Source organism: Coturnix japonica, chromosome Z (assembly GCF_001577835.2).
Source record: "Coturnix japonica isolate 7356 chromosome Z, Coturnix japonica 2.1, whole genome shotgun sequence".
NCBI classification, from domain to species: Eukaryota; Metazoa; Chordata; class Aves; order Galliformes; family Phasianidae; genus Coturnix; species Coturnix japonica.
The window spans coordinates 24,364,161-24,385,301 of NC_029547.1; the positions used below are offsets into that span (position 1 = coordinate 24,364,161).

At 38.0% G+C, this 21,141-nt stretch overlaps 1 protein-coding gene across 4 annotated transcripts in view; it reads right to left on the minus strand.

Annotated features, from left to right (window-relative positions):
- RFX3 (regulatory factor X3) overlaps positions 1-14,028 on the minus strand; it is a 111,948-nt gene extending 97,920 nt beyond the window's left edge. For 2 of the 4 annotated variants that reach the window (XM_015848911.2, XM_015848912.1), the window contains exon 1: positions 13,925-14,028. The gene's annotated coding sequence lies outside the window, so the exon portion shown is untranslated. Of the gene's footprint in view, positions 1-13,565; positions 13,667-13,924 lie in introns of those variants that run through there. The other 2 variants (XM_015848913.2, XM_015848914.2) reach the window with 2 other exon arrangements.
- Positions 14,029-21,141: the final 7,113 nt, after the last annotated feature.

Sequence of the window (21,141 nt, forward strand, 5' to 3'; positions counted from 1 at the left end):
CTAGCAATTATACATTTAAGCAATGTATTATGTCGGATGTGATGACACTTTTACGACACACTCCTGACATTCAGAATCATGCTAGACAACATTTGTTTTAACCTTGCTGGCTTTCTCATCTGATTTCTTCACTAATACATAATCTTTAACAAGCACACATTTATTTACAATACCCCATCATTACCAAAAAAGAATGAAGAAATAAAGATCATTTCTGGTGTCTCAATACTTCATGAGACACATAGGTGGCTCCAAAAGCAATGCCTCCTATTTATTTCTGTGGACACTGGAACAAAGAGCACAATAACACTATTTGATAGAGTGTTTTAATTTGAGAATTTTCCCATTTTAAAACATAATCACCACCACTAGCTGTGCATTTTCACCATGAATGAACAAGAGCCTGCATGCTGTACACATGAAAGTCTACACCAGCAGAGAAGACCCACAGTTGTTACTGTCAAAATGTATCACCACTACCTCACTGTTCTCATATCCACTGTTTGGTCTCCAGAAATAATCAGTGAGCACCAGTGCCATTTTTTCCTCACTTATGAATTTACTTCCACACCTTTACTCCATCCACACTTCCCATGACAGACACCATTCTCTCAGTAAGCCTCTCTACCACCATCTGTCACACAGCAACAAAATGGAACATAATATTGATGGGAAGGTTAAACTTCTACTGCAGGAGCAGCTGAAGGAGCTGGCATTATTTGGACTGGAGAAGAGAAGACCTAGGGGTGACATTATCAGTGCCTACAACTATTTGAAGGGAAGTTGTGGTGAGGTGGGGATTGGCTTGTTCTCCCGTGTAACTAGCAATAGGACTAGAGGGAATGGCCTTAAGTTGTGCCAGAAGAGATTCAGAATGGACGTTACAAAATATTTTTCTAACAGAGCAGTCAGGAGCTAGAATGGGCTGTCCAGGGAGGTGGTAGAGTCACCTTCCCTGAAAGTGTTCAACAAAAGTTTAGATGTTGTACTGAGGGATATGGTTTAGTGAGAAATATTGATGGTAGGCGGACTGTTGGACTTGATATGACCTTAGAGCTCTTTTGCAACCTCAATGATTCTATGATTGTATGATTCTATGAAAACAGGAGGTATCATTTTCAGAGCAGCTCTCATATGTTTAATGTAAAAGCATACAGAAACTGATAAACAAAAAAGACAAAAAGCTCCAAAAGCCAAATAATCCAGAAAACATCACACAAAACCCAATAGCAATACCCACATGGTTTTTTCTCACCTTGCAGTGAAAGACATTCAGTTCCTAAATGTGTTCTAAATTGCTTTTCCAGCCCGACAATACTCAGCACCTCAGAAGGCAGTCTCAGATAGTATTTCTTGGATATATATCAATATTTTATTTTTGTTCTATCACATTACAATGTGTTTCATTTTAGAATATAACACACAGACAATATTCTAGAATTCTTAAATGCTTATCACTGCATTTCTTACAGAAACAATTCTCCAGCCTCTTATCTATGGATGACTCAATGAATCAGGTCAAAATACAACACTGCAAAAACAAACAAAAAAACTCATGATTCTTTTAGCAGAAATATTCAAAGTTAAAAAAATAAATAAATCACTTTTAACTAAAAAATTAAAAATCTTGCTTCAAATAGGCACCTCTGGATAATACACTTTACACTGGAAATTATCTGGCATAGTTTTTTTAATCTATACAACCAAAATCACTGAGGGTAGAACAAACAGAAAGTACATCCCTAAGCCCAAGTGAAGTAATGAATACTGATCAACATACCAGGAAACAGAGCTGGAAAAAAAATTATGAGAAATCCATTAGTTATAAAAAAAGAAAAGAATGCTATGAATTCAGCTAGCACAATAAAATAGTGAATAGGTAGGTAGCAAACCCCTATATTTACAAGAGTTCTATAAATACAAATAGAATATTCAGAACTGCAGAGCAGTTAGATCCAAAGCGTGGTTTGTTGGCTGGTTTGTTACAGAACATCCCTGACAGAAATTTTTATATCATCTGACAAAAACAAAACAAAAAAACAAAGAAACAAAACAACAACAACAACAACCAAAAACAACCTTGAGCCTCATGCTTAGGTAATAAAAATGCTGTTCCTTTTAAAAGAGAGATTAATGAAAGCTAATAGCAATTGATTTTTATAATTGTCTAATAAAATTTCTGCTGCATTAGACTTCATAATGGTGCACATGTAGGAAGTACGTCAGAAAACAACTAACACATAAAGAACATTCACTGATAATATGCACTAAAAGTCTATGCCATGAAAAGTAGAAATTGAATTTGATTGGCAAGTCTTAGAAGGACATAAGGCTATGCAACTAGTATGTATGAATACATAATTGTTTCATTTATTTTTCAGAATCACCAAGTAACTGGAAATTAATGTTATTTAATAACTACCACTAGCTATCTGCTTTGTAACATGAGAACATCAAAATCAAAACTATGACAAACACAACACAAATATTGAAATAATCAATGTTAGGTCATTTAGGGCTTTTTTTCTTTTTTTTCTTTTTTTTTTTTTTTTCCTAGTGGTGCACAGTGACAGGACAAGGAGCAACAGGCACAAACTGAACACAAGAAGATCCATCTGAACATTGTGCAGTTCAGGCTGCCAGTGATCTCAGAAGGACCTAAGCTCAACAACTCACCTCTGCAGCCAGAACAAATCTGCAGGGCTTCATCCTGTCAGAGACTAAAAATTTCCAAGGACAGAGAACGCAAAGCCTCCTTTGGCCACAGCTACATTGATGGGATGTTGTGACAGGAAAAAAAGATTTTTATTATCTCCTGTGTAAACTGCTCTTGTTTCAATATCTGAACATTAGCTCTAGTTATCCCACAATGCACTGCTGTGAAAAACCTGGCTACATCAAGGAGACCTCATGCAGACATTAGGGACAACTGCTGTTAGGACCGCTGAATCTTTACTGTCTCAGAACTGTCCAAATCCTTATGCGCCTTCTCAGACAAACACATGCAATCCTGACTGTCTCAGTGACACTCCTCTGAACTTACTCCAGATTATCAATGTCTTTCCTGTAGTGCTGTGAAGGCAAGAGTAAAACTTAAGGATGTAGATATCATCTAATAATTGCTGTACGAGTCCCTCCATCATATCTGCAATCAAAATAAAATGCAATTTGAAATCTTTCACTGGACTCCCTCCAGTCTGTCCTTACTGTCTGCCTATCCAACCCATACATAAATAACTTCTCTAGGAAGATCCTATGTAAACTACGGATTATTGGCTAGGGATCAGTGAAGACCTTAGACATCTGCACAGGACTGATATTCCTCTTCCTTTTGGCCATTATTGTAATGTAGAAGTAGGTCAAAAGAAGGCCTGTTTTCCATTTCTGCTCTTACACTAGATGTCACAAAAAAAAACCACACAAAAACACCATGTTCCTAACAGACAATCTGTGTATTTGTTTTAAGAAAAGATGCACTTCCTAAGGCTTCATGAAGTACGGTTAACAGACTGATTGAGGAAGCCTTATGAGAAAATGCATTTCATATAGAAATTAAATGATAACAACCAGTGGTATGAAAACCATCAGTATTACTCCTTGCAGTAATGCACGTAAATCCAATTGGAGCAGCTGAACCACTCTGATTAAACAACGATGCGTTATAATTTTTATCTGCTACACATTTCTTTTACTTTTCGAAAAATACTCATATTTTCCAAACACAAGGACACTGCACAGCATCAAGTGCTCTAAGTATCTTCATTTCTTTTGGTTTTACGGAAAACTTAATAGTTGTCATCCTAGTAGGTTAGATGCTGTAACTGAAGTACATAAAAAGCTTTTCAATAAGTACTTGAAAGACAAGCTTATTCTACATGAAGTAGTTGGATTAAAAAAAAAAAAAAGCCAACAAAAAAACACAAAACATAAACATTAGCCAATAAGAACAGATTGTTGGGAAAATAAAGTTCTACTTGTGACCAAGCAGCTTGGTTTACAGAGATGACAAAGCTAATTACATTAGAGGACTTAACATATTATCAGTCAACCTCTCAATCTCCACTAACAACATCCAATTACACTTTCAAGCCAATTTTAAATGGCTGAACCCAACTACACTGCCCTTCAAACACAATAAACTTTGTGACTGGGCTCTAAGCAACTTCATCTAGCTTATAGCTTGATGTTCCTGACCACTGCAGGGGAGTAGAATGTGGTGATCTTTAAAGGTCCCTTCCAACTCTAACAATCATATGATTCTATTTCAGCAGTCCTGGACAAAAGCTTTGTGTTTTGTTGTTGTTGGTTGTTTATGTTGATGAAGGCCATGGGGCTCTTTTTCATGCACACCTTCCTTTACCACAGACAATCAAAAGATAGCTTTTAATTTCCTATCTGCTAGATATATCTGCCTTGAATGTTATAGCTTTTCTCGTTAAAAAATGTGGGAACAGTGTCTTATACTTAATACAAAATATTGGCAATTATATGACACTAGGAAAAAACAAGAACACCAAAAAAAAAAGTGCTGGCTCCAGCTTTACCTTGTTCCAGTAGACCACACATGGCTAGCATGTTGATATTGACCTTCTTTAGGCTCTTATGCCATTCAACGTGGAGTGAAACTACCATCCTTGGATTATAGCATCTATCCAGAAGTATTACTATGCTGACAAAAGAGTACATGCAGCTTGTACTTACAATGCTGAGAACACATGCCAATAAGCGATGCTAAGACCTACAACACAAGCCATCATGAAATCAAGCAGCAGGAGCCTTTAGAAGAGAGACTCCTGGGTGCAAACTAATTCTACATCTCCCTCTCATCTCAGTTACCTGAATTATGTTTGTGATACACATTGTGTGACTCATGACCACACAAACAGTGAACTTCAAAAGGTCACGAAAGTTGGTTGCTGTACTGAAGTCATGATCCTGAGGACAGCTCTTCCTCTAAGTCAAGAAACGTCAGTTCCTTCAGAAATTTATCAGGAGAGTACAGAAATAGATGCTACGGGGAAGTCAAGTGGTAAAGATACCATGCACCTTCATGCCTGTAAAGGGCAGGTAACTTCACTCAGTGATTTGGACCAGATTTATGGAAGGCAATTTCAGAAATTTGAATCCTAATAATACCCAGATCCCCCAAAAACTATCGATACAATTTAGTAACTAAAGTACTTCAGACGACACAAGTTTATAAGGTTATATTATTTGACTACTAACCATTTGGATGATTTGAAACAGCAAAATTCTAAAACATTCATACCAGCCGCAGCTGCGCCAGCAAAAACAAAACAAAACCAAACCCAATTTTTAAAAAACTAGAAGCCTTATTCCATATTAGTAGTGATTCAAATCAAAATCACCACTTGTATGATAAACTACATTTTTGATTTGCAGGACTAACACTAAATTTAAATCTACTGCAGTAAGTCATAGAATTGCTTAAGTGAGAAGGGACATTAAGATCATCAAGCTTCAACCACTATGCTGTGGAATGTGTTGCCACTCAATAGACCAGAAGTTACTGAATCTGTCCTTGAATGCCTTTAGAGATACAGCATCCATGACTTCTCAGGGTAGTGTGTTCCAGAGCCTCGCCATCCTCTGAATAAGAAATTCTTCATAAAATCTAGCCTATATTTCCTCTCTTTTAGTTTAAAGCTGCTACCCCTTCTCCAATCACTATTAGATCACGTAAAAAGTAGGTCCCCATCCTGCTCATAAGCTCCCTTTAATTACTGGAAAGCTGCAGTGAGTTCTCCCCAGAGCTTTCTCTTCTTCAAGCTAAACAAGCCCAGCTCTATCAATCTCTCTTCACAACAGACGTGCTCAAGCCCTTTGATTATCGTCAGAGTCCTCCTCTGGACGTGATCCAACAGCTCCACATGTTTCTTGCACTGAGAGCCCCAGGACTGGATGCAATATTCCAGATGGGGCCTCATGAGGGCAGAACAGAGGAGAACAATCATGTTCCTCACCCCACTGATCACCTATCATCTGATGCTGCTACAGTTGGCCTTCCGGGCTGCAAGCACACACCTTCACTTGTTTTGACTTAACTTTGATCACAAAGCATACTTTAGTCATAAAAACTTTTGGATTCCTTTTACAAAATAGCCAAATATTTGGGAGATGCTAAACTTCTCTCATCTCCTGTCACCACAGATCCGGTGCACCACAATTCTGCCTGCGCATTATTGTTCCTTTTGAATTCAAACATTGTTTTAAGTAATTTCACAGTAGTTCCTTTGGACAATATTATTTCAGACAGTCCAAATAACAAATTTCCTAGAAGTTAAGGGAGTTGCTATTAAACAGAATCAACTCTAAGAAGCTAAAAACATACTGTGTTCTAAATTCTTCCATTTATTAAATTTGATAGGAAACAATGAAACAAATATGGAAGAACTATTTATCAACTCTTTTACAACTTGCAACTCAGATGAAGTGGTTTAATACAGAGTGGACCACATAAAATAATAAACTAAATGTTAAACAGACACTTGTATGTTAATATAACCTTAAATTCCATTTAATTAATAAGCATGCTAAATTCACCTCATAGCTAATAGTGACTACACTTGTAGTTCAACTGCTCCTCATCAACAAAGGCTAGAGGAACTTTATATACATTCAGATCTTTCAACAGATGAAATTTAAATACTTCTTGTATACCATTTATTCATTATATTAATAGGTTTAACAGACCCTGTAGAGCAACATATACTTAGTCAAATATTAACTTTTTACAACTTTACACAAAAATATATATGTTTCAATCACTAAACTATTTTAGAATCTTATTCAGAAAATTTGAGCACATTTAGTTTCAAAGTGATGATTACTGAACAACTTCTTTCCTAAGAATACAATTTGAAAAGCAAGCATTGTTTTTTAACTTAAGCAATTAACTCTTTTTCTTATATTTTACCCAATGAAAATAACACTAAGTGCCAATACTAGCTTGTAAAGACTTCACTAAGAATATGAATTTGTGATCCTATTCTTGTACAGCCACACACACACACATTTCCTTATGGTTCTTCTACACTGTAAATCTCATCAACAAGAACACAGAGAAGGAAATAACCTTCCTTCACTGAGATTGCTTCTTCTGCTTGTTCAAGCAGCAGAACAATGAAGTTGTATCAGTACAGCACAGATCTTATCAGAAAAAGAAGAAGAAGGTGGAGGGAGAGAAAGAACAATGCCAATTCTTTTAAATGCTTCACAGATAATGTACAGCAGGCCATACCAAGAAGCATTAGCTCAAATCCACTGTCCTGATCATCTAGCCCACTAGAAAGAAAAGCCTTCATATAGTCCATAAACGTACCGTGTCATTTTCAGAGTAACAGAGCAATATATGCATAACTCCTCTCCCTTCTCCATGAAAATATAGACACATTAAGAAAACAAAATCAGACCAAAACTATATAGAAAACTCTACACATCTGAAAATTCAGCAGATGTGAGTTAGCTCATATGAGCTACAAATATATTTTACAGTTTTAGCTCTACAGAATCATAGTAAACAACTACCTGTAACCTCAATAGCTGTAACGTAAATAGTTATGGCTCAGAATCGTATTTCATTTTTTCAATCCTTTCTAAGGGAAGTATGGTTAACAGAGAAAGAAGATGAAAATAGCAGGTCTTAACTGATGTAGAACACCTGCAAAATGACATCTTTCACCTCTCATGGATTTGCTCATCTCTGTTTCTGTTTAGCAATGTTATATCACTAACTTAAATATCTACTGTTCAAGCTTAGAAAATGTCCCTGAGGTGGTAAGAGAAAATTATAATGAAGTAAAAAAGCAGAAGATAGAAACCGTTTACTTGGCAGATGAACAATAAAGATAGCTTCTGGTTATTTATTATTTGTGGCAGCATCTAAAACCTGAACAATACTGAAATCTGAACACGTGGTTTTACCTTAAAGAGCTTACAAATTTAATTTGAAGTAAGATACTTCAATAAGAAGAACAAACATAAACTGAAGAAATAGTGCTACATTATCATAAAGTCTACGTGCATTACACAGTGGTTGTGTTACAAGTTTTCTCAGAGATCAAACAAAGCTAAGCTATACTCAGTGTACTGGGTTCATGTGGGGCTGAAATGACCTCTAAACATACCATCAGGTTCTTCCTTCTTTTAGCTAACCAATGAATACAAGTCACAAAATGCTAGAAGTACACTACATAGTATTTAGTGGATAATATGCAAATTTTGATATATGCATAGCATTGTTATGGAAGAAAATGTAAGAACTGAAACAAAGAAACATTAAAAATATATTGGGATTTAAAGAGGAATTCTTAATTGCTAGAATTTAAACCCTCAATTCTCACTAGAATTTGTATTACAGCACAGAAAATTCCTTCATTAATTTCAACTTACAACATATTCCACCCACCATCTCTCAGTTTTGGGGAGCTAAATCTAAAGGTAAGGGATCAAATACAAACAACTTATCACAGTAGAACAGGAAAACAAAACAAAATAAAAAAAACAACTAAAAGTACATTGCAAAACCATTGATTGAGCATATTCTCAGCAGGTTTGCAGACGACACTAACCTGAGTGGAGCAGTTGACACAACAAAAGGAAGGGATGCCATCCAGAGAGACCTGGACAGACTTGAGAAAGGCAAGACACTGCACTTGGACTGGAGCAATCCCAGATACGTATACAGGCTAGGAGAAGAGAGCAGTCCTGTGAAAAAGGCCTTTGGGTTCCCGGAGGATGAAAAGATGAGCATGACCCAACTGTATGTGTGTAAGTGTTTGCAGCCCAGAATGCCTGCACTGAATAAAAAGAAGGGTGGCCAGCAGTAAGAATGAGGTGACTGAGCACCATTCTTTGTCCTTGTGAGGCACCATCTGGAGTACTACATACAGGCCTGATGTCCACAATGCAAAACTTGGAGATGCTGGAGCAGGTTCTGAGGAAAGCTACAAAGATTATCAGAGGGCTGAAGCACCTCTCCTATGAAGAAGTGTTGAGGGAGTTGGGCTTGTTCAGCTTAGAGAAGAGAAGGCTCCAGGGAAACCTCACTGTGCCCTTCTAGTACTTGAAGGGCATTTATGAGCAAGAGGAAGACAGACTTTTTACATAGCCTGATACTGATAGAAAAATGTGGAACGGTTTTAAACTAGAAGAGGTTAGATGTTAGGCAGGCATTGTTTACTCAGAAGGTGGCAAGGCACTAGCACAAGTCACCCTGAGAAGCTGTGGATGCCTAGAAGCATCCAAGGCCAGGTTGGATAGGGCTTTGGGCAACCTGAGCGGCAGCCCTGCCTACTTAACAGCCGTGCCCATAGCAGGTGGTTAGAACTAGATGATCTTAATGTCCCTTCTAACGTAAGCCATTGTATGATTCACTGCAGCAGATTTAGATTGTTTGTCTTACAAAGCAAAAAGATAGTATTAAGAGCCTGCTACATTATAATCCTTAGGAAAAAAGTAGAAAAAAATATGTTTTATTTAAATCTATATGAAGTATCATTGTATTTCAATAACAAAACACTTTTTTTGTTTTTTCTTTTTATATTTCAAATAGCATAGCACCCTCTGGTGCATCTAACGTAAGGAAAATAACTGAATAAATGCCAGTCATTGTCACACAAAACACACAATTAGTATACAAAGAAAGAAAAAAGAAGGAGCTCCAAGTTATAAATAAATAAATAAATAAATAATAATAATCAAAATCAGCTGCCTAAGTGTTAGAAAGGAAAGCGTCTGATTTACTGAAACCTACTCTCAACAGAGTTACAAATGGTACAGAATAAGAAAAAGTCTGGCAAAATTACTTTTGTGACAAAAGTACTAAGACCAAAAAGTTTGAAACTAATTCTGTATTTTTAATATGTCATTTTTATTGGGGAAAAAAAGAAAAATAGGAATAAAATCTTAAGTGATATAAAGGTAAAAATAAATTCTCTAGTGAACAAAATGTTACACTGAGCTATATTTCTGCTCTTCATCTTGCAAGCAGTTTGATGATAAAATAATTTTTAGAAGTATCATATAACTGTGCTATATGTTGAACACTTCAAACTCTGATACAATATGTTAACTATTAAAATACATCCAGTGACTGGGAAAATAATTTCCTACCAAAGTAAATCTTGCTAATCACAAAAGCAGAAAACACCACCTGCTTTAGTCAGCTCTTTTGTGAACCTCTGGAAGTCTCAGCACAATGCAAAAGGAATGAAAGTGACACCTGTTTAAACTAGCCATCTGTCCCTAGCAAACTAGATTTAGCTAAAATCTGTGCATGTATTGCTCCTTAAATTTACAAAATATAAGCATACAGGTGCTAACCTGTGAGCACAGAGGAGTAAAAACACCTTTACTAGAAATACGAAAACAAAAATGTCAAACTTGTGGCAAACAGAAAAGCATCAGCTTCATTATTATTTTATATATATCATAAGCTTCACTAATTTGTCGTTTCTCACCCTTAACATAAAAAAAAAAACTTTCATTCATAATTAAAAAAATAAAAATACTTTGTTTGCTCTAACATATTTATGTGGTAACAAGCCTGTTTTAAAAATAAAACTTCACCTACAGGCACAGTACAGCACCACTGTCTATATTTGTGATGCATTCACAACACATCATTAATAATTGAAAAAGTTAAAAAATGAACTGCTAAAAGGGAGAGTATTCTACATAACAGTAACTACAGCTGGTATGTTTTTGAAGACTGGACATAATAAGTAGGGAATATTTTAAGAAGGAAACTTTTCATAAGCAGACAAAGTAAAGCATGAAGACCAGTCCAGAAATGCTAGCTAGAACAGATTACTACTTTTTAGATACTTAGTTATGTTTCAAGTAAAAAGAAATGAGACCAAAAAAAAAAAAAAAAAAAAAAAAAGTCTTCCTTCTCAATGGAAAGTTTAATAAGCTAAATTAAACTAACATTTATTTTTGTAGATAGCTTTGCGATTAACAAGCTACCACACAACTACTGCATCAGGTGGAAACAAGAAATTGGATAGAGCTAACAAAGCTGAACTTAATTATGAAATAAAGCACCCTGAGTTCTAACTTTGTAACAGCATTGTACCTTTAATTCCCATTTCATTTACTTTCACTGCATCATTGAAGGGTTCCTCCACAGTACATTGTAAGTTAGCTAGCAGCACAACAAAGCCTATGATCCACGAAGACTCAATAGAGTATGCTGAAACAATTTAAAACAATGTTACACAGACAGTTACACAGTGTAAGTCATGAACATGAATGAGTAAAATAAAATAAATCACAATCCATTTTCAAACACTGGTTAGCATCACAAACACCAACTATTTTGACAGCTGAGGGCATTAGGGAATCAAATGCATAAAGCAGGTATCATCTGCGACCACTAGAATATTTCAGAAAGAATAAAGACTCAACAGTTTTCCCCTTCAGGTCCCTAATATTAACTGAGTTGATTATGGTTGGCTTCAACCATGGGCTTAAAGAAATGCTTTATTTTAGATACGATTATGTACTTTAATGTGACTTTTAAAACACTTCCTAATACTCTTTGTACAGAAAAATAAATAAAATAAAATAAAAAAATTATAAAACTTGTTTCACAGTCTGTGCACTTTCCTTTGAGACCACAAGTCTGGATGCTTGTCCTTCAAGGACAGACCTCAACATCCAGGAAGGAAGGCATCTCGGACAGGGCTCTGTCCTGTTGAAAGAGGGCTACTCAGGTGAGGCATGGCGCAGAGCTGACAACTTTTCAACATCAAAAAATGCATGGAATGGGTTAGTGACTGATGAATCACATACATAATGTAATAACAATGAAATTAAGATGTACATCTACCATATAACTGATGAAGTAAAATAACCTCCTGACCCCATACAGATATAACTGACTTGATAGTCACTCTAAATATTCTTAATATCTTTCAAAGCTATTTCGTAGCAGTACATATAAAATTAGCGCTTGATGGTTTCATCTTGAATAAAATGATGACAACTTAAAGATCTTTGGTAACTACCAAAGATAAAATCATTCTAGTTCGCATACTTGGCTTCTGAAACATAAAAACAAACAAACAAAAAATGACAAAAAAAAAAAAACAAAACCAAAACCAATCTGCCTTGCCTTAAGGAATATTAATATAAATGGAAGATAGCTCATAGTTGATGGCCACTTGGAAAAATTGACCCTATCACCCTCATTGGCAAGTCCAACATGAGATAAAACAACATATCCTTGTTGAAATGGTAAAGAAAAGCTGATGTTTTGAACAGATTTCCTCTAAAGGTACACAAATAGAAAAGGTGAAAACACAATTCAGTTGTAGGACTTCCAATAATAAAAAAGAACATCTTTTGATTATGCTTTCCCTGAACAATTTAATTAAATAATTGAAATAAGTAAGTCATCATTTAAAAAAAGAAAAAAAGCCTGCCACACCAAAAGGTGATATGACACGCCAAGGAAGAGAGTGCAACTGGATATAAAGATGTTAAATGATAATTTTACTTGCCAAGATAGATACCAGAAGCATACTTTACCCCAAGGAACTAAAAAAAAAACACCTATAAAGGTAAATTAAGTATGATTTCCTACCTCCAGCAGTGCAAGTCTTTAGATCTTAATAAACAACTACAAAAAACAAAAGCAAAAAAAAACAAGAACAAAAACCAAACAGGTATTTTGGATTAAAAAAAAGAAAAAAAAAACCATCATTAATAACATAATTTTTACTTCAACCTCTTGCGAGGTATAAAGGTGCCTCTTCCTTTCTTTCCCAAGCATCCTCTTGAAATGCAGCTGCAGTAACAAAAAATCACAAATCACAAAGACATTTTTAATTTCTTCCTTCTGCTTAGCACACAAACTCACAGTGACAGTGAAATGTCTCAGATTTCTTTGATCGTGGAGAGTTTAAGGAAACTCACCAAAAGGATCCTCTCCACATGTACATAACTCAGTGTGCATGAGCTACATCTACAAGCACACTACACCATACTATGCTGGTAATATAAAAATATTGTAATAAAAATAATCCCTAGAAGAACTGCAAGAAAAAAAGCCTGCAACTATGTGTACAGGTGCGGGTACCAAATAAACAGGAAAACACAGTACACCGAAAATGCAGTTTGCCCTAGAATAAGAAAGGACATTAATTATGAATAAATAAAGAAGAAGAAGAAAAGAGAAGGAAAAGGAAAAGAGAAAAAGAAAGAAAGAAAGAAAGAAAAAGAAAGCTTTGGCTAAAAAAGCACAGAGAGTGTCCGATCGCATACACAAGAGTCTCACTGGAGGCTATGGAAGTTGGCAAACACCTGCACCTCCGGCAGCCACACGGACCAGAACAAGGCCCCTCGCTCTGCGCTGTGCCACGGGATCCATCTCCGCTGCTTCTTTCCTCCCACCTTCACCCCCAAGGTGTTGCATTTTGTTGTTGTTATTTTGAACGCAATCTTAGCTTATGTCCTAAGTCTCGGTCCCCAAAATTCCCTCGCCCTCCCCCACCCTCTCCCCTCATCCGCTCGAACGGGAGACGATGGAAGACGCGTACCCACCGCATCCACGCGATTGTCCCGGAGGTCCCAGCAGCGCCTCCGTCCCCGCACGGCCGAGCCCCGCTCCCGGCTCAGCCGGCCCCGCCGAGCGCTTCCTTCGGCCCCGCGGACACCCCCATCCCGCCGCCCCCCGCCGCGCACTCCCACGCCGAGGCGGCGGGGCCGGGCGACAGGGACGGCGACGGAGAAGGCGGCGGGGCCGGCCGAGCGACCCGCGTTCCCCCGCCGCTCCGCCGTCACTCGGCGCAGCGCAGCGGAGCGTCCCCGGCCCGGATGCTGCGAGGAGGGGGGGAGGCAGAAGCTGTGGGAAGGAGCGCGGAGGGAGGGCCGGCGTGCGCCCGGCGAGAGCACTCACCTGGGCTGAGGCGGGCTGCGGTGCTGCTCCGGCTGTCGTTGCTGCTGGAGGCGGCTGTTGTTGTTGTTGTTGTTGTTGTGGGTGACGATGAGGAAGGGGGTGAGGATGGGGGTGAGGAGCAGCAGGAGGAGGAGGAGGAGCAGGAGAGGAGCGGTTGTTGTTGATGGGTAACAGTCGCCAGGACTACGGTGACTATGGCGCTTGATTCACAAGGCAACGGTTGCTATAACTCACAAAAGGGAGAGCGAGCGAGGGAGGAGGAGGCGGCGGCCCAGTCGGAGCGGCCCGGAAGAGGCGGGGCCTGCCCTGACTGACGGCGCGGGGTCGAGCGCTGCCTGCTCCGTCCGCCGGGCCGGGCGCCGTCCGCTGCCACCCGCTCATCCAACGAGCCACGACCGCCCGTGCGGGGCACGCGGTGCCGGCGGCGCAGCGCGCGGGCCGGTAAGGCTGCGGCGGTACCGGACCTGGGCCCGGGGCGTGGCCGCGCGGGAGCTGCCTGACGCCACATCCGGCGGGCGGGGCTTGGAGCGCGGCCCCGGCGCGCTGCCCGCCGCGGGGGTCGTGCCGCGCCCGCTGCCGGCCGAGGGGCGGCCGCTGCCCGAGGAACCGGCGGGACGTTGCACCCGGTGACGGCTGCTCGCCGCCCCCTGCGACTGCATGTGGCGGCACCCCGCACCGCCTGAGGAAAAAAATAATAAAAGAAAGGAAAAAAAAGCCAACGCCGACGGAGCTGCCCGGCTGCCGCCATCTTGAGGCGCGGAGGATGGCGCGGGCCGAACCCGGCGGGTTGCGGCTGTCCGGCACGGCCCCAGCCGGGCGGCTCTGTCAGGACGTCGGGCCGCGGTGGGGCCGATTCCCTGGGGCACCCTCGGTCTCCCTCCAGCAACTTTATCTCGGTCCCGGCCTCAAGCTGTGCACAGCCGGTGGGGCCGGGGCGGCCGTGAGTGCAGAACAGCGGTACAGAATCCACCCTGCCAACAACCCGCGCCTCTGGTGCGTTGGGATGTATGTTTAGGGAACTGGCGAGATATGGAGATTGTAGCCGTTTTTAGGCCGTATACAGTTCCAGCACATCCAGTGGGAAGAGCAGTGTTTCTTTGTAGCCCTGTTGAATCCCCACCTGCAGCTGTTTGCTAGCCTGTGAAGTGTCTTTGCTAAGCGCCTGCAGTCTGTGGCCATCAGTGCTTGCCTGTTAGCCATGGAAGGCACGTAACTGAACTGCACATTCTGTGCACCCCTTCATGTCCCTTCATCTTCTTCTTATCTTTGCACAGCTTGACAATTGACATTTTTTCATACCAGTCCCTGTAACTACCTCCTATTTGCCTCACAAACCCTGTAACTACTCTGTTACAGCTGTTTCTAAAGATTGAAATTGCCCTTAAATACTGAACAGAAGTATTTTCAACCCATGGATACCTGTACTGTGATTTTTAAGGCCTGGAGTAACCATTGTAGTTCTAACAACTGCCTACAAAAAATTACTGGGAAATCTGAAAGTATGTAAAAATCAAACTTGAATCAACAGAGCATTATGTCTGCAACAGAACAATCTTGAGTAGTAGAATGGTGCAGTTTTACAGATGAAACTAGATCTTTCTACCTCTACTGGAGAAGCTTATCTGAAACGCTGTAGCATTAACTACTCCATTTGGATGTTTAACCTTTGAATCTCTGGGTGATTGAAAAGCATACCTTCACTTATCTATGACAGCAGCATTGTCAGTCAGAAACACTGAGATACAACCATAAAATGTCTAATAAAATTAGTGTTGTCTTATATATATATATCCATTTGAAGGCAAACTGTATTTCATTAGGCATCTCACACCCTATATATCCATCTATCCAGCAAATAAGAGTTGTTTTATTTAGGTGGCAATGCACTGAAAGCTTGCAGGATTTGTGCTTTCATTGACTAATCAGTTTTTTGTGAACAATATGAAGGGCTGAGGGGACACTGAGTAATTTCAGAAAAAAGAATGTTGCCAGAAGGATATGACTAATTCCATGGTAATGCTTTAGCAACTTTCATCCTATCCATGCTGGTAAAGAAAGTTTTTATTTCAAGGATTTTAGTATTTGATATTGTTCAGTCCTTTCTCTTATGCCAGGTTGTTGCATGTGTATTTGCTTTGCAGGATGAACAGAGTGACCTGTCATAAAGTTGAAGGATAAAATCTCTTGGCTGTTGATTTGCATTCTTAAATCGTGGAACTTTATGTTTCTATCCTTGTTGAAAAATGATATCAAACCTAGTCAGGCCTTGGCTTAAATGCAATATTTATATATATACATTTGTAACTACCCTTGAATTAATGTGTTTCTCAGTCTCTAAATACATAATCAGTTGCTTTGTCAGAAGGAGGGCCATAGCTTCTTTTGTTGCTCGGAAATTGCTGAATCACTTCAATGTTTTGACCCTTTCATCTATGAAATTTGTTTGCAGAACTGTCTGCATTACTCAGTCAGACCCTAACAGAAACTGAAGATCTGCATCAAAACATTGGAAATCTGTGTATATAGATTTTTCTTAAGCTTCAGAATTTGAATTTTTGGTCTTTATCAAAGTGCGCAGATCTCATCTTAATATTTGAACAAGTGTCATTTTTTCAGTTATGTATTTCTAGATAATCAGTAGAAACATTGAATCACTTCATATGGATACTGTAACTAATGATAATATTAAACAACCTTTCAAAATAAAATATGAAAAAATCTTTTCATTAAAAGTACTGCTAAAAACTTTGTAATCTTTATTTATGCAAAATACACTGTATTTCTCAAAACAATTTTTGTGACTTTGCACACAGGCAAGTAATAATCAAAATAATTAACATCTTTTCAACAGTGAATTAAAACAAGATTAGACAGACTTCCCCTGTACTTTGAAAAAGTCAATTTTTTTTTCTTAAATCCATTCCTTTTTTTAATTTATTTTTTTTAAATTTTTTTTTTTAACATTTCCAAATGGCTTTCAGATGTATTTTGTCATTTGTGGCATATCTATGAAGTACCACAACACATTCCTCTCAGACATATTGTACAGAACAATTACCTATGTCTCTTATGAAGTAGTATAAAGGCAATGCAGAATACTTATGTAGGTAAGAGCATTCAAACTGTTTCAGACCAAGGATGCTCCTTCTCAGTTCATAGAAGGTCATGCCTAAAGAAGAGCAAGAACAAGCACATACATGTATTTCATTAGGTATCTTTGCCACTCTGTGTTAGGGATTTTCTGAAACCTTCGTGATCTGTCTTTATTGTAATCTTCGGAATTTGTCAAGTCTTCCATAAAACGTGCATTCACACCATGTTTTATCAAGAAGAGCTATGCTGTAAGAATAAATGCTGTACAGTAAAAGGTGCATGAAAAAAAACAACACATTTTGCATTCTCTGAAGTCTTGACATAGTCTTCTGTCTTGGTTCTAGTGAATAGCATGGGGAGAAGGTGAAGAAGATATGTCTAAATGTAATAAATAATGAGGCAGCTTAGTACAGAAGCATAGGCTATGCTGTCTGGCTGCTTGTCATGTTTGTTTGATTATGCATGTAAGTATGCAGACAATAACGTAGTTCAGCTTAGGTAAATTAGTTATTATTACCTGATAAGTAAATATTATTAAACACCTATATTATGCTTTCTTATAGCCATAACAAGCTCACCCTTGAGCATTTTGTCTCCCTCATGATGCCCTCTTGGCTTGGTGCTCTGGATGCCTGTAGTCCAGCTATGTGTAATAGAAGTTCTCTGAATGCCTGTTAATATATTGGGTTTTTATAGGTTTAGATGGGATTAAGCTTGGCCCATAATCTCAGTTCATTGTTCTTGTGAACAGTATTTCCTTTTTAATGCTAATTTTTCTACAGAGTCCTCACCATTTGTCTCGGACTAATATCTGTGTCAGTCTGCAACAGGTTGCTGAGGAATGGGGACTTCTTTGTCACTTGGAGATCGACTGCTAGCACAGATTGCACATTTGGCCCTGAGGATGAAAGCTGTTGGCCATACTGCCTCTCTGGCCAGAAGAACCAGTGGGTATATTCACCCTGTGGTTTCTCAGGCCCTCTGTAATTTGGACTCTATTGCTATGCTCCTCTGGAAGTCCTAGGTTCTGACGAAGATGAGTTTGTATCTTTTCACTGTGCCCTAGCTTCTTGTCCTCTCATCAGCAATTGATGAGACCATCAGTAGCTGACTGTCAGTTTGATATCTTGCTAATATTCTCTCCACATGGTTTTATAAGAATTGTGCTTTCCTGGGATCCCCATTGTTTGTTTGTTTGGTTTTTTTCGCATAAGGCACTCTGTTGACAATTCTAAGACAGAAGACGTTGACAGTACTATCATTTGCAGGGATGAGGAAAGAACCAGGTGGCAAGAACTGGAGGCTCACAGTGAAGAGCAAATATAAAACTGATGACAGCTGGCTTTATGTGCATGAGAAGTACTCCAAAAAGTGTCGTATACTCTACATTTTTAAATCTTTTTGCTGGTACCTTTGTACTTGCAACACACTAAAGGGAGGATTTAACAGATGTGCTTAGGCCCTTGGGTTTCTATTAACAACATAATATACGCACTCAAGGAATGCAACTTCCAGTTTTCTTGAATTGGAAAGTTGCATTAAAAAGGGAAGTGAAATTTTCATGCACCGAAAGTGTGCTGTGAAGAGAATAAAAGCACAAGTGGGGATAATAAGAGATTTGCCTTGGCCATGCACTGCTGGTATGAGAGAAAATGGTACAGAAGTCACACCCTTAGTTTGGAAACCTGACACATTAATCAGTTTTTAATGTCTGTTACAGTTAGGTTACATTAAGTTCCTTATGGACCAATATAGAACACAGAAGTGCCAATAATGATTTTTATAATGACATTAAGATAAATCCCCACTGCAGTTCTTTCCATCACTTGAGTAATAACAGTAATCACAGGGCATTCACCATTCTTCACTATCTGATATAACAAATGTGAAAGCACTGAGTAGGTGTATGTTAAACTACATTATATTGTAAAGAAACAAATACAGATTTTAATTTTTTTTCTTAATTTTTTTTTTGTTGTTGCAAGGTGAAATTTGAGATTATATTACCACCGAGAATCCACTTTTCTATATGAAAATGCCTAAAATATCCAGCCCTGATCCTGGAGTTGGTCATTTAAACAATTTCTATTAAAATTATTTTGCTCTATACTTCCAGCATCAGGATGAGATTGCAAACATGTGACCTTGTAGATGTGGCAGTGCCAGAGCTTCCTGAGTCTAAGCACTGTTTTGTACAGACATCGGAGAAGGTGTCCAACTGTCTGGATTCACATCAGGCTTTAAAATTTCTCTGTTATGAACTAAGAGGCAATATAGTTTATATGTATATATATAGTTATATATAATTTTACTGTGTTAAAATCTGTTAAACACCTTTGTGTATTTGTACATTGTAAAACAAATATTTTAGTCTCATGTTTTCTTATACTTCAATGCAACACTTTATGAAGAGAATAAAAAAGAGCTTATATCAAAAATTGAGGGATGTGAAAAATTTAAATGTTTCCAGTTTCTGGTAGTCACTTTCTTTTTCTTTCTAATGAGAGTTATTGAAAAAGTGCCTCTGGAATATAAAATTCAATTTTGTACTTTTGAGTCTTGAAGATTTTATGGAAAGAGTAAAGAAAAAGAAAGTTTATTTTAAAAAAGGCCTTTCAATTCATCATGCTTAGGAATTGCTTGAAATAACTAAATTAATAAAAGAAGGGAATAGTTTGCTTAGGCTTAAGTTTAAACATTGATTACTCATACAGGAATTTTTTTAAAATAAAGATATACAATATTAATTGTAGTCTTCCTATTAGAATGTAGCTTAAAAGAAATAACTGAAAAAAAACAACAACAAAAAAAACCCAAAAAAAACAACAAAAAAAAAACCAACCTCTTTTGAAGTAATGATTGATGAAAATGGTTGAAATAATGATGGAGATTATGTACTTGGGATTGATGCTCATGTTCATATGATTATGAATAAACTATGTATTGTTGGCAAGAGATTTTTACAGTGTTAACCACATTTCTGCATTCTGAAGAATAACAGGATGCCTGCCCTTATCAATTTGTGATATTAAGCACACAGAAATGAAAAAATAAATTATAACCATAAGTGTGATAATTTAGCAGATGATTCCTGTAAAACTTTTATATTACTATATTCATTGAGCTGTTGTTTTCTAAATGTAAACATTAATTTCAGGTCCTGTTCCTTCTTGCTGAGCATTAATTGCTATGTGCCAGCTGAGGTATTTTCTTTATTTGTTGTGAATCACAGAAATCCTGTTGCACTTCAGAACTTGGTCTATATTTCAGAAGGTATTAAAAGCAATATATGTATAAATTGAATCTTACTTTTCAACACTTTTAAGAAAAATGAGTTGAATTTCTGAATTTTATTCAAGGTTTTAGATGAACACATTTTAAAATTATCATGATTAAATGCATGTATCATGAATTGGAATTATTTTAAGAAACTGCAGCATGTTTTGTCTTTTATTTTGTGCAAGATATAGAGGGAACTGTAAATTCTAGATTGTGCATATTACTCATTGCCAGCTTCAATGTATCTTCAAGTACAACATTATCATCCAAAGGAGAATAAATACTGTGTTTGAAAATAGGAAGCATCAAGTGTGAAGATTTTGTCTAGAATTGCACACTGAGCCATTAGAAGAATAAGAAATTTGCATCCTTGTATTCTGAACTCTGATTGGAATATTTGACTTCTGTAACTTGTATCACAACCTCTCTTTAAAGCAGGCATTTCATGTCAGAATTGCACCCTGAGCTTTGTGCTATCAGAGATCAAGCACTTTATTATCATTCAAAGAGAACCATCTGCAGGTTGATGTTCAGTAGTGGCAGAGAGATATAAAATAAGCAATTTTAGCATGTGTTCTGAAAGCTCTATAGAATTGATTCAGTATAGATGGAAGAGAAGGAATTTGACTGAAAACTTAACTAGAACTGTGATGCTAGCTCATACATTGGAGAGTGTACGTACAGTCCAATACAGGAAGATTTACTTGGTGTGGGATAGGTTCAGTGTACCACTTGATGGCTGAAACACACGTAACTCATGTCTGTGCATGTGTTGTGCACTCACACTTTTTCTCCGGATAAATCCATAGTGCAGACCATCAGAGTCACAAGGTATTTGACTGATT